The following is a 20,455-nucleotide window of genomic DNA, read 5'->3' on the forward strand; positions in this document are numbered from 1 at the left end:
GCCATTTGCAACAACATGGATGGCCCTTGAGAGAATTATATTAAGTGAAACAAGTCAGGCACAGAAAGAGAAATACCACATGTTCTCACTTATTGGTGGGAGCTAAAAATCAATATATAAATTCACACACAGACACACATACACACACACACACACACACACATACACAAAACGGGGGGGGGAAGAAGATATAACAACCACAATTACTTGAAGTTGATAGGACAAGCAAACAGAAAGGACACTGTTGGGGGGGAGGGGGGAGGGAGAAGGGAGGGAGGTTTTGGTGATGGGGAGCAATAATTAGCCACAATGTATATCGACAAAATAAAATTAAAAAAATAAATAAATAAATAAATAATCTATACTTCCCAAAATAATCATATCCTGAGATATTACATCTTATAAACCTCCATAATCATTTTTTAAAAAAAGCTTCCAATGAGGAACTGACTTATGCATTTTCTCATCCACAGTGAAAAAATGAAATGCAACTCTTCAAATTTCTATTTTCTCTTCATTTTTAGCTGACCAAGCTATTAAAAAAAATTCCCAAAAACTAAACATTAAGGCATTTAACCAAAAGCCTCAATCAAACATGTTCGACAGGGGCCAAAATCCAGTCTCAACACTTCTTTTGCCCTGACTGTAGCTAAATACCTTTTCTTATTAAGAAGCCAGAAGCGTTATAACAATTTAATTACCCTTGCAAATGAGGAAGATTTATCTCAGGGTAAGTTGCAGAATATTACCACTGTAATTTCACAGAAAAGAACAAACAGCAAAAACAAGTCATCAAAATGCTTAAATTGGGCTAGTGTTCACCACTAATTCTGTTTTCCTGTTAAAATGATTTCAGCAATAAAATGAAAACTGCAAACTAAACCTTTCGTGTAAAATGTTAATAAAGTTGATACCTCTTCATCTCAGTTAATAAAATGTAAGTTTTAGTCAATATATTTTAACCTAAGAAATGCTAAGTCTTCAAACCTTACCAAGGTTACATAGTGTAATGAGCAGGTCAACTAGAGCAGAGAACAAGAGACCTGAGGTGGGAGACCTTGTTCCACAACTGATTGGGCAAAGTTGAAAAAAAATCATTTAGGGTCTCAGTACTTACTGCCAAACTCTCAGAAGAGTTTTAAAGATAAACGAGCATAATTCTCCAACAGATGAGAGATTAGGGTCACATAACCTGTGGATGCTCAGATAAAGATTAAAGAATTATCACATTGCAAAAAACAAATTTAAAAGTAAACCAGGTTTAATATTTATACTTAAAGGAAGCCAATATGAATTTCATTAAAATGATAACCACCAGAATAATCTAAGATAAGGATTACAATGCTACGATTGAATAATATTTGGGAAAATACATTCACATAACATACTTCTACATAGTTTGAAAATACGTCACAACAGAATATGGAGCACAAAATTAGTAAGATTTTAGAGGTGTCTCAATAGATTTAGACAGAGGAAAAAGCAACTGTTCAGATGGCTAAATTTTTTCTTAAGTAAATATAATCAGTACTCATATATATCATTAAAAGATACATCTTAAAATTGAAGCTGAAGCTGAGTTAAGACAATGATTAAAGTTTCAAAAAGACTGAGAATAACAAATGCTGGCAAGGATGTGGAGAAAAGAAAACTCTTCTACACTATTGGTCGGAATGTAAATTAGTACAACCATTATGGAGGTTTCTCAAATAAGTACAGACAGAACTATCGTGTGATCCAGCAATCCCACTTCTGGGTATATACACAAAGTAATGGAAATCATCATGTTGAAGGGATACCTGCACTCCCATGTTTATTGCAGCTCTATTTGCAACAGTCAAGTTATGGAACCAGTGTAAATTTCCTTCAGTGGATGATAGGATAATGAAAATGTGGTATGTATAAACAATAGTATACTACTCGGCCATAAGAAAGAATGAAACACTGACATTCACAGGAACATGGATGAGCCTGGAGAAAATTATGTTAACTAAATGAAACCAGACACAGAAAGAGAAATACTGCATGTCCTCACTCATAAGTGGGAGGATGGGCTGGCAGGGGGGAGAGAGAGGGAGAGGGAAAGAGAGGGAGAGAGAGAAGAAAAACAGACCAGAATTAAACGTTTAACTTTCAGAAGCAGAGAACAGACCTATAGTTACTAGTTTATGAGAGGTGGGAAAGGGGGAGGAGAAGAGGATTTAGGTAGTAATTGGGTCAGGTACACAAAGAATAATTATGATTTATAATGATGAACATGCAAATAATATTGATTTTATCATCACATACTCAACTCTATACCCCATAAATATGTATCATCAGTCTCACACACACACACATACACACACACACACACACACACAAAAAAAAAAAACCGGGGGGGGGGGAAGAAGATATAACAACCACAATTATTTGAAGTTGATACGACAAGCAAACAGAAAGGACATTGTTGGGGGGAGGGGGGAGGGAGAAGGGAGGGAGGTTTTGGTGATGGGGAGCAATAATCAGCCACAATGTATATCGACAAAATAAAATTTAAAAAAAAATAAAATAAAATAAAAAAATAAATAAAAAAAATATGTATCATCAATTATGGTTCAATTCAAAAAATGAATTAAAAACATCTTACATAAAAAAACAAGGATTAAATTTTTAAAAGTTTCAAGAGTACAATTCTATAAAAAGTAATAGCAAAACAATGGTAAGAAGGGCTTCTTAGCAAATTATTAAAATTAGTGAATCAAACAGTGAAACCCAAAATTCAACTCTTGATAGTCCAATGTTCATAAGCATACCTTTTCCTAAAAGTCTCAGTCCATGAACCCTTTTTCTTTTTTGTACAGATTCAATATGTGCAGCATGCAGGGCATGTTTCAAAATAATGGGACAAAAATTATACTAATTGTCTTGATTTGAGCATCACATACTGCACAAAACTATCGATATTCAATGCTGTACCCTACATATATGTACAATTATGTTTCAATAAAACATGCTTAAAAATCACACATGTGCATGCACACGCACGATTAGATTAAAATTTCCAATAATTTGGCCTTAGATAAAAAAACCTCAGCAAAAGATAGATGGCTATAAAGGGCAGGTCAGTACTTGATCTCGGCCTGAGTTCCTTGCACTGAAGGTCTCTTGGGAAGAAACACTACCTATGGGAGGGTTTGTATTCTGAGAAGTTATATTCATTGCTTCAATTTTAGCCTTGGGGCTTATATCATAGATCTAGAATTTATACTTACAGTGCATGTTCTGCTAATCCAGAGTATGTTTGTTAATATTGGTTCCCATTAGTGTTTCAAAATGAGCTTACTAAATTCACATCATCACTGAAAGAAAATAGAACCAGGTAACCTCAATAAATGGTTCTCCTTTCTGAAAAGACTATTTCTTAATAAATATCCTTCATAGTTAATGTTCTACTGTACATGATTTGAGGACGGCCACTCTAAATACGTCAAAGTTTAGCCATGAACATGACAACATTAAGGGAGTTGCATACTTAAAGCACTGTTTTGGCTTTTTGACAAATTGGTGTTAAATATATTTCATCATTAAATTGCACTGTAAGAAATTGTCACATGTCATATACTACTGTAAATATTACAGGGATGTTGAGTGATATTACCCAAATTGTATACCTCAGTCTCAGTATCTACAAAGGCTGTATACTGTATGAGAAATTCATTTTAATTTCTTGGATATTGTGAAACTCTGAAATATACACTTTTTTCTTTTCACTGGCTGCTAAGAAGCTCAAAGTGCCCAATTTATAGCTCACATGTAGATACTGTGTTGAATCTTATGTTGAAATTACCATCAGGTTTACCTGTTTCCTGGGCTTTATTTTCCCTTAGAACCTATTGTATATTTTATATGCTGCCTCAAATTATTTCAGAAATAATACAGGGTAATGTGCATAGATAAGCAAATATATTTAAGCTTAAATATAGATTTTTATAAGATATAATGTACACACAAGCATACATGAAATAAAAAAACACAATGGAGGTTGAAGCAGTAGATTGGAGCAGGCAGAAGAAAGAATTTCCAAAACTGAAGATGGTCTTTATCAAATAACCCACACAGACCAAAAAGAAAGAAAAGAAAAGAATAAAAGGATTTTTAAAAATAAAGAAACTCTAAGAGAGCTAACAGACAACCTTAGGTTCACAAACATCTGAATCATGGGTATTCCAGAAAGGGAGGAGAAACATAAAGGCATTGAAAATCGATTTAATGAAATAATAATGGAAAACTCCCCAGCTGTAGAGAGAAATACAGACTCTGATCCAAGAAGCTTAAAGATGTTCAAACAGACTCAACCCAAAAAGATCCTCTCCAAGACACATTATAGTTAAAATGGTAACTCTCAAAGCCAAAGACAGAATCCTAAAAGCAGCAAAAGTGTCAAGTCACTTATAACGTGCCCCTAGCAGACTTACAGGAGACTTGTCAACTGAAACCCTACAGGTGAGAAGAAAATGGGATGAAAATTCAAAATACTAAAAGAAAAAAACCCCTGCCAGACAAGAATACTATACCAATCAAGGCTATCCTTCAGAAATGAGGGAAAATAGTGTATTTCCCAGACAAACAAAACCTGCAGGAGTTCATCACCACATGACCAGCCCTGAAAGGAAATCTCAGAGCCCTGCATCTAGAATCTGAAAAAAAAAATAATCACTACCACAAATACACAAGAAACAACAAAACGCACTGGTAACACACAAATGCAAATGAGAAAGAAAAAGGAAACTAGTCTTACCTCCCCTCAAAAAACCAAACTTTGAAGATAAACAATAAAAGGGAAGATATACTTAAACATCCAAACAAAAAGTGATAAAATGCCAGGAGTAAGACAGTACCTCTCAATAACAACCCTAAATGTAAATGGATTAAACTTCCCATTCAAAAAGACACAGACTCAATGATTTCATCAAAAAGCTAGACTCAAGTATATGCTGTGTTTAAGAGATTCACCACACCTGTAAAGATGCACACAGATGCACATAGTGAAGGGATGGAAAAAGATATTCCATGCAAATCAAAACCAAAAATGAGCAGGAGTAGCTATTCTTATATCAGATAAAGTAGACTTTAAACCAAAAACCATAAAAAGAGAAAAAGACCACTTTAAAATGATAAACGGACCTACCAACCAAGAAGACAGAACAAACATAAATATATATGTACCCAACACTGGAGCAGCCAGATATATAAAGAAAATACCATCAGACCTAAAGGAAAAGATAGATCCCACTAAAATAATAGCTGGGGACCTGAACACGCCTCTTGGCATTGGACAGATCATCCAGGCAACAAATCAAAAGAGAAACAAAGGAGAAACTACACTTTAGACCAATTAGACCTGGAAGATATCTGCAGAATATTTCATCCAAAAACCATAAAACACACATTCTTCTCACCAGGACATGGAATCTTCTTGAAGACAGTCCACATGCTAGTTCACAAAGCAAGTCTTAATAACTTTAAGAAGATAAAAATATTCAAGTATCTTTTCAGACCACAACAGATTAAAATGAGAAACTAATAACATGTGAAACTCAGAACTCTATAAAAATACATGGAAAATAAACAATGAGCCCCTGAATGTCCTATAGGTCCAGAAGAAATTAAACAGGAAATAAAAAAAAAAACCTGTAGAAACCTATGAAAATAAAGACATATCATATCAAAACCTATGGGATACTGCAAAAGTAGTGCTAAGAGGGAAGTTTATTTCAATAAATGATTACCACACAAAATAGAAAGATTTCAAGTAAACAACTGAGTGCTACAGCTCAAACAGGTAGAAAAACAAGAACAATCCAATCCCAAAGTTTGTAGACAAAAAGAAATAATTAAGATTAGAGCAGAACTAAATGATATAGAGACACAAAAACAAAACAAAATATCTGTCAAACAAAAAGTTGGTTTTGTGAGAAGATAAACAAAATAGACAAACAATTAGCTAGGTTAACAAAAAATTGAAAATAAGACCCAAATTGCAAAAATCAGAAATAAAAAGGAGACATTACAACAGATACCACAAAAATACAAAGAATCATTAGAGACAACTACAAACAACAATATGATAACAAATTTGAAAACCTGGAAGAAATGGAAAAATTTCTGGGCACATACAAACTACCAAGACTGAACAAAGAATAAATAGGAAACCTGAACAAATCAATAACAAGCAATGAGATTAAAGCACTAATCAGCCGTCCCCAACAAAGAAAAGCCTAGGACCAGATGGCTTTATTGCTGAATTCTACCAATTTAAAGAGAAATTAATACCAATTCTCTTCAAACTATTCCAAACATTGAGACAGAGGCCACTCTCTCAAACTCATCCTATGAGGCCAGTATCATCGTGATACCAAAAACAGAAAAAGATACAACAAAAAAAGAAAGTCACAGGCCAATATCTCTTATGAACATAGGTGCAGAAATACTCAAAATACTAGCAATCAGATACAGCAAAACATCAAAAAAATTACACACCACGATCAAGTGGGATTCATCCCAGGAATGCAAGAATGGTTCAACACATGTAAGTCAATAAATATGATACATCACATCAACAAAATCAAGGGAAAAAAACTATGTGATTATCTCAAGAATTCAGAAAAATCATTTGACAAAATTCAACATCACTTTATGATAAAGAGTATCAGAAAATTAGCTATAGAAGGAAAGCATTTCAACACAATAAAAGCCATTTACGACAAGCCCACTGCCAATTTCATCTTGTGTGCGGTAAAACTAAAGGCTTTTCCCTTAAGAACGGAATGAGACAAGGATGTCCACTCTCACCACTCTTATTTAACATAGTATTGGAAGTACTAGCCAGAGAAATCAGGCAAGAGAAAGAAATTAAATGCATCCAGTTTAGAAAAGATGAAGTAAATTGTCCCTGTTTGCAGATGACATGATTTTATCTACAGAAAAACCTAAAGACTCTACCAAAAAACTCTTAGTCCTCATTAACAATTTCGGTAATGTTGAAGGATATAAAATCAATGCCCCCAAATCAGTTGTTTATATTCTTCAATAATGAACTAAGAGAAAGATAAATCAACAAAATGAGTCAATTTACAATAATCACTGAAAAAATAAAATACTTAGGAATCAATTTAACCAAGGAGGTGAAAGATATCTACATTCAGAACTACAAATCAGTACTGAAAGAAACTAAAGAAGACAAAAAAGATGGAAAGATATCCTGTATTCTTGGATTAGAAGAATCAACATTGTGAAAATGTCCATACTTTCCAAAGTGATCTACAGATTCAATGCAATCCCCATCAAAATACCAATGGCATTCTTCAAAGAAATAGAAAAAGCAATCCTAACATTCATATGGAACAACAAAAGACCCTGAAGAGCCAAAGCAATCCTGAGCAATAAATAAATAAAGCTAGAGGCATAACACTACCTGACTTCAAACTGTACTACAGAACAGCATGGTATTGGCATAAAAATAGACACTCAGATCAACAGAAGAGAATAGAGAACTCAGAAGTCAACCCACAGACTTACAGTTAAGTGATCTTTGACAAAGGGACCAAGAACATGTAAGTGTGGAAAAGATTGCCTCTTCAATAAATGGTGCTGAGAAAACTGTATATCCATACACAGAATAATGAGACATATATAGACCTGCACCTCGCACCACATACAAAAATGAACCCAAAATGGATTAAAGAGTTTAGTAGAAGACTTGAAAATATAAAACTACTGATGGAAAACATAGGGAAAACCCTTTACAAAGTAGCACTGGGCAAAGACTTTATGAATTGACCCCCAAAGAACAGGAAGCAAAAAGAAAAATAAACAAATGGGATTATATCAAACTAAAAAGCTCTGCACAGCAAAGTAAACAGTCAACAGTGTGCAACAACAATCTATAGAATGGAAGAAAATATTTGCAAACTATACATCTGACAAGGGATTAATATCCTGAATATATAAGAAACTCGAACAACTACACAGTAAAAAAAAATAACCAATTAGAAATGGGAAAAGGAGATGAACAGACATTTTTCAAAGGAAGACTCGATATCTATACACAGAAAAATGAAACTAGACATGCACCTCTCACCATATACTAAAACCAACTCAAAATGGATTAAATACTTAAGTATAAGACCTGAAACTGTAAAACTACTAAGGAAAAATATAGGAGAAACACTTCAGGAACTAGGTCTGTGTACAGACTTTATGAATATGAGCCCAAAAGCACAAGCAACAGTATAAAAGAATAAACAAATGAGACTATATCAAACTAAAAAGCTTCTGACAGGAAAAGAAACAATCAACAGAGTGAAATGAGAATCTACAGAATAGGAGAAAATTTTTGCAAACTATACATCCAGCACGGGATTAATAGCCAGAAAATACAAGGAACTCAAGCAATTACATACCAAATAATTAAAAAAAAAATAACCCAATAAATAATGGGTAAAGGAGCTGACTAGACATTCTCCTAAGGATGACATACCAATGGCCAACAGGTCCACGAATAAATGCTCGAAATCACTAATCATCAGGGAAATGCAAATTAAAACCACATTGAGATATCACCTCACCCCAGTTAGACTACCTATAATCAAAAAGATGGAGAATAACAAATACTGGTGAGGATGTAGAGAGAAGGGGACACTCCTATACTCTTGGTGGGACTCTAAATTAGTACAAACACTATGGAAAACAGTATGTAGGCTTCTAAAGAAACTGCATATAGACCTACCATATGAACCAGCAATCCCACTTCTGGGTATCTACCTAAAGGAATGGAAATTATTATCTCAAAGGGATACCTGAACTCCCATGTTCATCACAGCTCTGTTTACAATAGACAAGATATGAAACCAACCTAAATGTCCATTGATGGATGACTGGATAAGGAAAATGTGGTATGTGTATATATATATACACACATATACATATATATATATATAAACATATATATATATACACACACCATAGAATACTACTCTGCCATAAAAAAGAATGAAATTCTGCCATTTGCAACAACATGGATGAGCTCAGAGAAACTTACGCTGAGTGAAATAGCAAAGCACAGACAGAAAAATACCACATGTCCTCATTCATAAGTGAGAACTAAGAGAGAAAGAAGGATGTAAGGAAAGACCATAGTGGCGCATTGGACTTGCAGAGGGAGGAAGCATACTAAGGATACAATGTGGGGTAAGGGAAAGGGGTGGAAGGGCAGTCAGGGATTAATTGGTTGGGGAACACAGGGTATAATCACAATTTTTGGTAATGGGCATGCTGCCAGTATTGATCTGGCTATCACATCTTGGGCACTAGTGGTGACAGTCAGCTTTGTTCCCATGAATATTCATATCCAATAAAAAAATAATTTAGAACCAAGGCAGATGTCCATCAAAAAATTAGTTAAATTGTTACATCTAAAAAATATTAAACATGAATGAGGTAGATTTATATATACCAATGGAGAAAAGGTCAAGATACAAGTGAAAAAAAAAAATTGTGTGTGTGTGTGTGTGTATCTTAAACCCATTTGAGATTATTGTATTCAGTTGTGAGGTGGAGATTATTTTTTTTTTCATGAATGGATCGACAATCATAACATCACTATTAAGTAGTCTGAATTTTCCCCCACTAAAAATAAATAAATTAATAAATAAATAAATTGCAACAGTTCTTTAAAAGAAGACATTAAAAAGGCTAACAGGTACTTCAAAAATGCTCAACATCACTTATCATTAGCGAAACGCAAATTAAAACCACACTGAGAATCACCTCACCCCAGTTAGACTGGCTATAATCAAAAAGATGAAGAATAACAAATGCTGGCAAGGATGTGGAGAGAGCAGACCTCTTTTTCACTATCAGTGGGGCTGTAAATAGTTCAGCCACTATGGAAAACAGTATGGAGGTTTTTCAAACAACTACAAGTAGAACTGCTATACGATCTGGCAACCCCACTTCTGGGTATATACCTTAAGGAATGGAAATCATCATGTTGAAGGGATACCTATACTCCCATGTTTATTGCAGCTGTATTTGCAATAGTCAAGTTACGGAACCAACGTAAATTTCCTTCAGTGGACAACAGGATAATGAAAATGTGGTATGTATACACAATGGCATACTACTCAGCCATAAAAAAAGAATGAAATTCTGTCATTTCCAGCAACATGGATGAGCCTGGAGAAAATTATTTTACAGGAAATAAGCCAGGCACAGAGGGAAAAATACCACGTCCTCACTCATAAGTTGGAACTAGGTAAGAAAGGAGGAAAGGAAAAGAACACAGTGGTGGCTTCGGACTTGTGGAAGGGGAGAACATACCTAGTGTTGCTGGGAGTGGAAGGGTAGAGGGGTGAAGGGGGAGGGAGATTGTGGGGGAGTTGGGTGGGGAACATGGGGAATAATGGCAATTTTTGGTAATGGGCATACCGGTATTATTAATCTGATCATCACATCTTGGACTCAGGTGGTGACGTTCAGCTTTGCACTCATGAATATGCATAATCTATCTATCTTTTAGGAGGACCTGGAATGTATGGATTTTTATAAATAAACCTGCAATTCATGGATTTATGAGCCACATCTGTACTAGAGAATGAATGTTAATCATGTTGTTTTTGTTGCAAAGCCTAAAACAGAGATCTCAAAGGGAAGTAGATAAGGACCTGCTTAGTACCATACAGTTACTGCTCAGTCATTGAAATAAATGGTGTCCTAGTGCAGGAAGGTGTATGTTAGGAAGCTTCATATGCTTTTTTGGGACTTTCCAGATGCTAGGTTGGTAATATCCTTCTCCAGTCATTAGTAAATCTCAATGCATTGGTCATCTGTCTATCCACCTATATACTCATCCACCCTTCCACCCTTCCACCTATGGAAAGGAAATAGTATTTAGAAAAAAACTTTTAAGAGACAATGTAATGAAGAAAAAGTCAGTAAGAAATGTGATTACAAATAAAATAGAAAGTAAATATGATGCAGCAAGATAAATGTGGGTTCAAATCAAGCTGTGAAAACTTGGGTAAGTTAGGTAAATTTTCTGAGCTTCAGTTTGAATGCTTAAGTGGGAAAAATAAAATATCCATAGTACAACCATAAAATTACATGATATCAAGATGAAGTACCTGGAACAATGTACCAAATGCAGTAAATAAATGAAAATATAATCTCAATTTAGCAAACAGAAAATAAATATAACACATTCCTAAAAATATTCATAAAATTAGAACAGAAGTGTGATCACATGCACCAAATTTTGGCTTTAGCGTTGGTAATAAGCGTTGGAGGTAGAATGCCTACTTCAAAGTCATTTCTAGAATTCCAGAACTGATGAGTAATTAATGACAATATGGCCAAATAGGTTATCATTATTTCTATTCAGCACAACAATGTGGCTAACATCAATAAAACATGACATTGAATGTATAGTCGTTATCTGTATATACATGTTCAAATATAGCGAGCATGCTAGATGAAACTTATTCTAAATGTCTCTTTATGTCAACTAGAATATAGATATAGTTTGAACAGTATAAATAGGTTATTGCAAAATATAATGCTGAAATAATTCATGATAGTTGTGAAGCTGTTGACTTTATGTGCAAAACAAATTCTTAATAATTTTCAAATATTTAAAAAAGTAGGTAATTAGATTATGAGTTCATATACAAGTGTACATCAGAGATATTGTGGGTTCGGTTTCAGACCACCTCAATAAAGCTAATATTGCAATAAAACAAGTAACACAATTTTTTCATTTTCCCAGTGCATATAAAAGTTATGTTTACACTATACTGTAGTCTGTGAAGTGTGCAATAACATTGTATAAAAAACAACGCACATGCCTTAATTAAGAATATGTGATTGCTAAAAAATGCTAATGAACATCTGAGCCTTCAGCAAGTCATAATTTTTTGCCTTGATGTTGATGGCTGCTGACTGATCAGGGTGGTGATTACTAAAGGCAGAGTAGCTGTATCAATCCCTTAAAATAAGTAACAATGAGGGCTGGCCCCGTGGCTCACTCGGGAGAGTGCAGCGCTGGCAGCGCTGAGGCTGCGGGTTCGAATCCTACTTAGGGATGGCCGGTGAGCTCTCTGGCTGAGCGTGGTGTGGGCCGCACCCTTCCGAAGGTTGTGATCCCCTTACCGGTCATAAGAAAAAAAAAAAAAAAGTAACAATGAAATTTGCTGCATCGATTGACTCTTCCTTCCATGAAAAATTTCTCTGTAGCATACAATGCTGTTTGATAGCATTTTACCCACAGTAGAACCTCTTTAAAAATTAGAGCCAATCTTCTTAAATTCTGCCACTGCTTTATCAACTAAGTTTATGTAATATTCTAAACCCTTGGTTGTCATTTTAACAGGATTCATCAGGAGTAGATTCCATCTTAAGAAACCACTTTCTCACCCATCCATAAGAAACAACTTCTCATCTGTTAAAGTTGTATCATGAGATTACAGGAATTCAGTCCCATCTTCAGGCTCCACTTCTATTTCTAGCTCTCTTCCTATTTCTACCACATCTTCAGTTAGTTGCGCCACATAAGTCTTAAACCCCTCAAAGTCATTCATGAGGGTTAGAATCAACTTCTCCTAAACTCCTGTTAATGTTGATATTTGGACTTCCTCCCATGAATCAAGAATGTTCTTACTGGCATCTAGAATAGTAAATCTTTTCCAGAAGATTTTCAATTTACTTTCCCCAGATCCATCAGAAGAATCACAATCTATGGCAGCTACAGCTTTATGAAATGTACTTCTTAAATAATAAGACCCGAAACTCAAAATTGGTCCTTCATGCATGGTAAGTAGTCATGAAAACATTAATCTCCTGTACCTCTCCATAGGAGCTACTGGATGACCAGATGCATTGTCAATAAGCAATAATATTTTGAGAGGAATCTTTTTTTTTTTTTCTGAGGAGTAAGTCTGAACCATGGGCTTGAAATATTCAACCAAGCTGTTAGCAGATATGCTGTCATCCAGGGCTTTTTGTTCCATTTATAGAGCACAGGTAAAATAGATTTAGCATAATTCTTAAGGGTCCTAGGATTTTCTGAATGTTAAGTGAGCTTTAGCTTCAACTTAAAGTCAGGAGCTGCATTAGTCCCTAACGAGAAAGTCAGCTTGTCCTTTAATGCTATGCATTGACTTCTTCTCTAGCTATAAAAATCCTAGATAGCATCTTCTTCTGATATAAGGGTTTTTTTTATTATGTACATTGAAAATCTGTCCTTTAGTGTATCCACCTTCATCAATGATCTTAGCTAGATCTTCTGAATAAGCTACTTCAACTTCCATTTTATGTTACAGAGATGGTTTCTTTCCTTAAACCTAATGAACCAACCTTTGCTAGCTTCAGACTTTTCTTCTGCAGCTTCCTCACCTCTCTCTGTATTTATAGAACTGAAGAGAGTTGAGGCCTTGCTGTGGATTAGACTTTGACTTAAGAGAATGTTGTGGCTGGTTTGATCTATCTAGACAACTAAAACTTTATCCACATAAACAATAAGGCTGTTTCACTTTTAATTTCCTTCAAGAACTTTTCCTTTGCATTCTCAACTTAGCTGTTTGGTGCAAAAGGCTTACCTTTGGACCTATCTGGGCTTTCAAAATGCCATCATCACTAAGCTTAATAATTTCTAGCTTTTTATTTAAAGTGAGAGATATGCAAATCCCCCTTTCACTTGAACACTTAAAGGCCACTGTAGAGTTATTCTTTGGCATAATTTTAATATTGTTGTGTCTCAGGCAATATGAAGGCCTGTGGAGAGGGTGACAGATGGGGGAATAGTCCGTTGGTGGACCAGTTAAAACACACACAACATTTATGAATTAAGTTTGTTGCTTTATATGGGTGGATTTCGTGGCACCCCAAAACAATTACAATAGTAACGAAGATAACTGATCACAGATTACCATAACAGATAGAGTTTTAAATATTGTAAGAATTACCAAAATGTGGCAGGGAGACACAAAGTGAGTACATGCTACTGGAAAAATGGTGCCGACCAACTTCTTCAACAAAAGATTGCCACAAGCTTTCAATTTGTGGAAAACACAGTAGCTGGGAAGCACAATAAAGCAAAGCACAATAAAGCAAAGCACAATACAATAAGGTGTGCCTGTATATATGAAAACATTGGATTACCTAGGTAAATTTAGGTAGCCAGAAAATATTTATAAACATTCAACTAATACAAGGAAGAGACATTAGATTATAACATAATTAATTTTGCAGGCTTATATTTTTGTAGACGTGTTTTATGTGTTTTTATAATATTAAAAAAATATATCTTAAAGGGTGAATTTACATTTTAGTTATTTCACTGCATTTAGGCTATGTCTCTTAAAAAATCCTATTTGAAAAATCTTTATGTCTTTTAAGGATGAATCGAAAGCAAAATGCCAACTTCACCACTTCAAAAAAAAAAGAAATATCTCCAAAATCATGCACAATGTCATAAAATAATCACCTTTGATCAACACATAATAAAGAATATGAAGAGGCATGTGTTACAGATAAATGGGGTAACCCCTAAATACTTTTTTTCCCCATTGTTCTGGGTTGAAAATAAATATTTATTTGGTATTATAAATGTTTTATACTAAGTAGGAGCAACATAGTAGCTGACAGTCCTGAGAAACAGAATGTCAGACTTATAAAACTGGCTTCTGAGAAGCTTAATAAAATTATATAATTCATTTTAGATAAATACATAAAAAGTGTATCCTAAGATAGATGGCTTTGACTTTGAATTTTATTTCCATGGAATACTGATTTCAACACTCAATCAACAAAATGTGCACTGTATTAGGTACACCTCTAAGTGGGCATTTGATATCCATTTACATATGATGGAAACTTGGTTCTGCTAAGAGGACAGTATTTGATGAAGTCTTGCGTATTTTTGCTAAAATTCCAACTCAGAAGCTAAGGGAATTAACAGGGAAAACATCTACTTTCAACTTAATTCTGATTCAAAACAACAACAAAAGCTGATAGACATCATGAAAGCTATAGGATCTTTGTGAGTTAAGAAGTTTTGTGAGTTAAGAAAGAGGAATGAATGCTAGAAGCAGACCTATAATATCAAGATTAGGAAAGCACATTAAAGAGAAAGTCAAAGACAGATTGCAAAGCATGGATAGGCAGGTTTAGTATCATGATACAAACTCTGAAATATTTATATATATGTTTACATATTTATATATTCATATATTTTATACATTTTATGTCTATATGTATATACATATATGTGCATATATTTATTTTTTAGAACTCACAAACAATGCAAAATTCAAAATTTAATTTCTAATGGCATATTTAGGAAAGATTCCATAGAGGAAAATAGAGACGTCTATACATAAAAATGAAAAAAATACTACAGATACAGGTATTCTTGAATTCCTTATTAGCTAAATTTTTTACAAGATACAAAAAAGGAAGAGGGGAAAATGACCTAAGATAAATTCAAGTTGGAATAGGGCAAATACACACACACACACACACACACACACAAAAATAGCCTCTTAGAAATTTAAAGCACACAAAGCTTAGAGGAATGGCGAAAAGAAGAAAAAGTTATATATCAGGCAAGGAAATAAAGAAGAAAGTACTAGCAAATATCCAAGAAAGACAGTCAAATTCTGTGTAATATCAGAGAAAATGTGGAGTCTTCAATACTTACCTAATTAACCTTTTGTTACCCAAGGAAAACAATCATAAAATTCATGAGCCTAAAACAAACAATTAAGTGGAAGCAGATACCCACGTTATTAGAGCGCTCACCCTCTTTAAATAATTCCAGACGTTCAGGTCTTCATTAATTAAATTTCATGACACAAACAACCACTAAACATTACTGTAAATTCATTACTGTAAATTCATTATTGATAATCATTAAGAAATCATGAAGCTTTTACCTCAATCCTAGAGTCAAAAAGTTCTGCAATTTTTAAAATGAGAAGATACGGCAGGAGAATTGAGTTCAATATGCAGCAGTATTTGGAAGAAACATTTTAAGTGAGCTTAGAAAACGGAGTAATTGATGCACTAAGAACAAATCAAGGGAATTAGCCTCACTTTCTTTTTGATATGGACAGAAACAAATGAATCAAAGGAAATGTACAATACATTTTTCTATTGCTTTGAAAAGAGATTATTTTTATTCCAAGAAAGTATATTAAGAAAGATTTTCAGGGTAACAATTTTCAAACATTTATGCATTGAAAAAATATTTAATCCACTTATTGATGAGTCACTGGAAGAAGTGTAAGACAGTCAAAAATCACATGCTCTTGAGTCAAACTGCCCAGGTTTGATTCCTGCTTCATGCTTAGCTGTGTGACCTTGCACAGGTTATTTAACCTCTTAGCTGTACAAGATAGGTAAAATGACAAATAGCTGGAAGTCCTTTTTCAAATATCTTTAATTATTACCTTATTTAATCTTTAGTAGAATCCTACATATTGTGAAATATATATTTCCATTTTACAAGGAAAAAAATTAGGCTTAGAAAAGTTACAAAATACGTCCTAGGCTTTTTAGTAATAGCTAATCTCATTTTAGGTTTCTTCCTACGATTTGACAGCATATTACTTCTGCAACAGTTAGTGAATTAGAAATTTTAGTTTTTAAGTTTAATTATTCTAATTTTAGTACTGTTAGACTACATATAAATGTGTACTCTATACATACATACGTGTGTGTGTGTGTATATATATAAAACCATCTTTTCATTCCACTAAATATCTTATATTTTTCCTAAAATTATGGTTGAAAAAGACATTTTTAATCAATGTTATTCAAATATAACTGAATTTACATTGGCTTATTATTAAAACCATTATAACTATACTTTCATACATCATGTTTAAATATATTTACCCTTAATAATGGCAAATATTTTTTTGACATTGATTTATTTTATACTGTTGACTGAAATACTGAGGAATATACAGTAAAACTACACATCTTGTAAAAAATAAAGCAATTCTATTTTACTTTCATTAAAAATGTAAAGCAATGTTTATAAGAAATATTTAATGTGAAACCATGAGTATCCCTGAGAATCTTTTCTTTGCTCCCATCGCATGCTTCAATATTTTCCACAGGGAGAGCTCCGTGTGTGTCTGCCATTGGGGGAAAGTGCTGATTTCTGAAAATTCAGCTACCCCTCTGGCCCTTCAAATAACTTTAGAATCAGCTCAGAGGAAATGCACCTAAATAACTTCCCACTCAACAAAACGTACATGTGACATATTTGATGCTAAAAATCTGCAGAAACATAAACTGGGAATCTCATTTCTGATAACTCCTTAGTGGTTCTTAGAAATTATCATGCATGTACTCAGATCCCAGAGCACACATGGCAAAGCTTCAAAGGGCACTTTGCTATGGATGAACAAGTGTGCGTTTTGGAATCAGGCCGACTAGTGTTTGAAATTTATTTGATTCACCAGTTTGGTGTTAGAATTTGCTCAGTCACCTGTAATTGAGTATATTTATTTGTAAAATGGGCATGGGGAATGATGCTCACCTAAGATTTTGAATAATTCAAATAGAAATAGAAATAGAAAAAGCATGTGGAATACAATAGAAAGGGACTCAGCACTAGTTTGTTTCCTTTTTCTTTCTCTTCCAAGTCAGTTACCTAAGGGCCAATTTCCTCCTTTGATGAGATTTCAAAGTATAACAAAATCAGGCAGAAACCATATCCAAAAAGGCAAAAATTGAAATATCAGGGAAAACTAATTATGATGTTGGTAATCATAACTAATAGTTATTTGAATGATACTGTGGGCTAGGCATTGTGCTAAGTGCTTTGCATGCATTATCATTTATTCTTTCAAAAACACTAAGTTAATGTGATAGTTAATTTTCATGTGTCAACTTGACTGTGCCACAGAATGCCCAGACATATGGCCAAGTGTTATTCTAGGTATGTCTGTGAATGCTTCTGGATGAGCTCAACATCTGAATCAGCGGCCTAAGTAACACATATTGCTCTCCCTAATGCGGGTGGGGCTCATATCATCAGTTGAAGGCCTAAATATAACAAAAAAGCTAAGAGGAAACTTATCCTGACTGACTGCATGAGCTGGGACATTGTTATTCTTCCTGGCCTTAACACTTGGACTGAAATATCAGCTCCTCTTGGGTCTTAAGCTTGCCAGCTCTAGGACTGACATTTACACCATTGGCTCTGCTGGGTCTCCAGCTTGCCAGTGGTAGATCTTGGACATTTTAGCCTCCATAATTATGTGAACCAATTCCTTATAAATCTCTCCCCCTCCCTGCCCTATTCTAATGTGCTCCTCCTCAACCATCCATCCATCCAATCATATACACCCTATTGGCTCTGTTTCTCTGGAAAGCCCTGACTTACGCAGTTAACTACTCTTGCCTGGAAGATTCATTTCTTAATCTCAAGCATATTGGTAGTGTTTTAAAAAAGTGGTCGAAATAACATGCATGCTCTAGACTCTCCAGGGGTTCTTGTTAAACATGCGAATTCCTAGGTCCACTTAGAATTTCTAATGCGGGGCCCAGGAAATTCTATTTCAACAAGTAATCGTGGTATTTTTACACATTCTAAACTTATAGACTTAGAGAAATATAGTCTTCCTCTACTACCACCATAGAGGGCAGTCATATGCAGTAGCTATTTCAGAGAGTACAGTGGAAGATCCTGTAAAAATTTTTAAAGCAATAATTATGAGAAACCCAATTTCTGTGTTAAATAACCTCTTGTAGTAGAGATTATAGAAACAAAAATGGTAGTAACATTAGAAACACTCTAGAGTCAAAACTCCAAAGATTTAGCAACTGCTTAGACGCTTCTTCTGCATTTTAGACATTACAGATATAATTTGAGAACTATGTTCAACTATTTTATCTGTAGATGCCAGGAAGTTAAATGACTATGGCACACATTCTTGGCTGGGTACCCCCAAACTACAACCCTCCCCCCTCCCCCCTACATACCATTTCTCCCTTAATGAGAACCAGAATTTGTTCAGATATCATCTGCCTCTTCTTGAGTAGAGTCTATGCCTCCAAATAACATGAGGGATAAATCTTCATTAATCCATTTCAAGGTAATTGCATCCCCCTTATCAGTTATTAGTTTAGGAAAAGGCATGTGATATAATTATGACAAATCAAACACAAAAGAAAATCTGTTGGGGAGTATCCAAGAATGGTCTCCTTTGCATTCTGGCCTCTAGAAACTGTCATATGGGGTATGATTCTTGAATCTGTGGTAACCATTTTACAAACATGGGAAACAAGCCTAGAGACAAAACCAGTTCTATAGCATAAGGGTTGGAAAGGTAATAAGGGGGGGGAGTGGAAGAGAGGGGGAGAGAGGAGAAGGAGGAAGAGATTTGAAAGAACCTAGGCTCTTGATGGAATCTATGAGCCTATGAGCCCCAGAGTTAACCCTTAAACTACCCTACCGTATGATGGTGTAGGCCCTTTGGGGAATCAAAAGTTAAAGCAGATGGACTACTGTTTTTTCTTTACTGAGGGGAGGCTTCTAGATAAAGAAGGCTGGTAACACGGTCTATTTTCCTTGTAAATATGCTGATAACTAGGCCTCTTTGTAAATAGACTAATGATACTTGCGAGGATGAAGAGTCCTAGAATGCTCTTAGCAGGATGTCCCCAGCTAAGGATTATTTATATTAAATAAACCCACAATATATGGAATTTTGATGCATGCCTCTCTTAACATATTACTTAGACCAGGGCCTAAAATGGAGCTTGTATGGTATGTATACACCTTATTTGAAACCTACTCTATTACTGTACATGTCTAATGCAGGAAGGAAAGACAGAGATCCACAAAGAATGTCTCAGACTTCAACTTGATTTGTCTGATCCTTTTTGTCTGCATCCTTGAAATTATTAGTGATGCTGATTCTGGGTTAAGACCCTTGATTCAGATGATTCTAATGGGACAATCCTATCCTATGTGTTGGCTCATCCTATTAGGTAAGATAATAAATCTCCTTGTTGTTCAAGCCATTTTGAGTTGGGTCTTCTGCATATAAATTGGGATGCTTCCAGCAGACAGTAATAAAACCACAATGGCCAGTGAAAGAAGTTAAGCATTAATGAGACACACAAGCTAAATAAGGAAAATAAAAGAAGCACAGAGAAATCTGGAAGAGAAATTCTCTAGCTAAGAGTTTTATCAATAGCTAGTAAGAAGAGATTGTTAATTAGTACAATAAAGTTATACCTACATTTTTCAGATTTTCTATTAAGTAGATAATCTTTGGGTTTTCTGCCAGCCAACAAGCTTATGATTTATTTCTCTCCAACTTGTGCAGATGGGTCCCTATTGCCTTGGCCAGAGATGATTTGGCCATATCTAAATATCTGACAAATGGTGGGCCAA

The sequence above is a fragment of the Cynocephalus volans genome, chromosome X (genome assembly GCF_027409185.1).
Source record: "Cynocephalus volans isolate mCynVol1 chromosome X, mCynVol1.pri, whole genome shotgun sequence".
In the NCBI taxonomy this organism is placed as follows: Eukaryota; Metazoa; Chordata; class Mammalia; order Dermoptera; family Cynocephalidae; genus Cynocephalus; species Cynocephalus volans.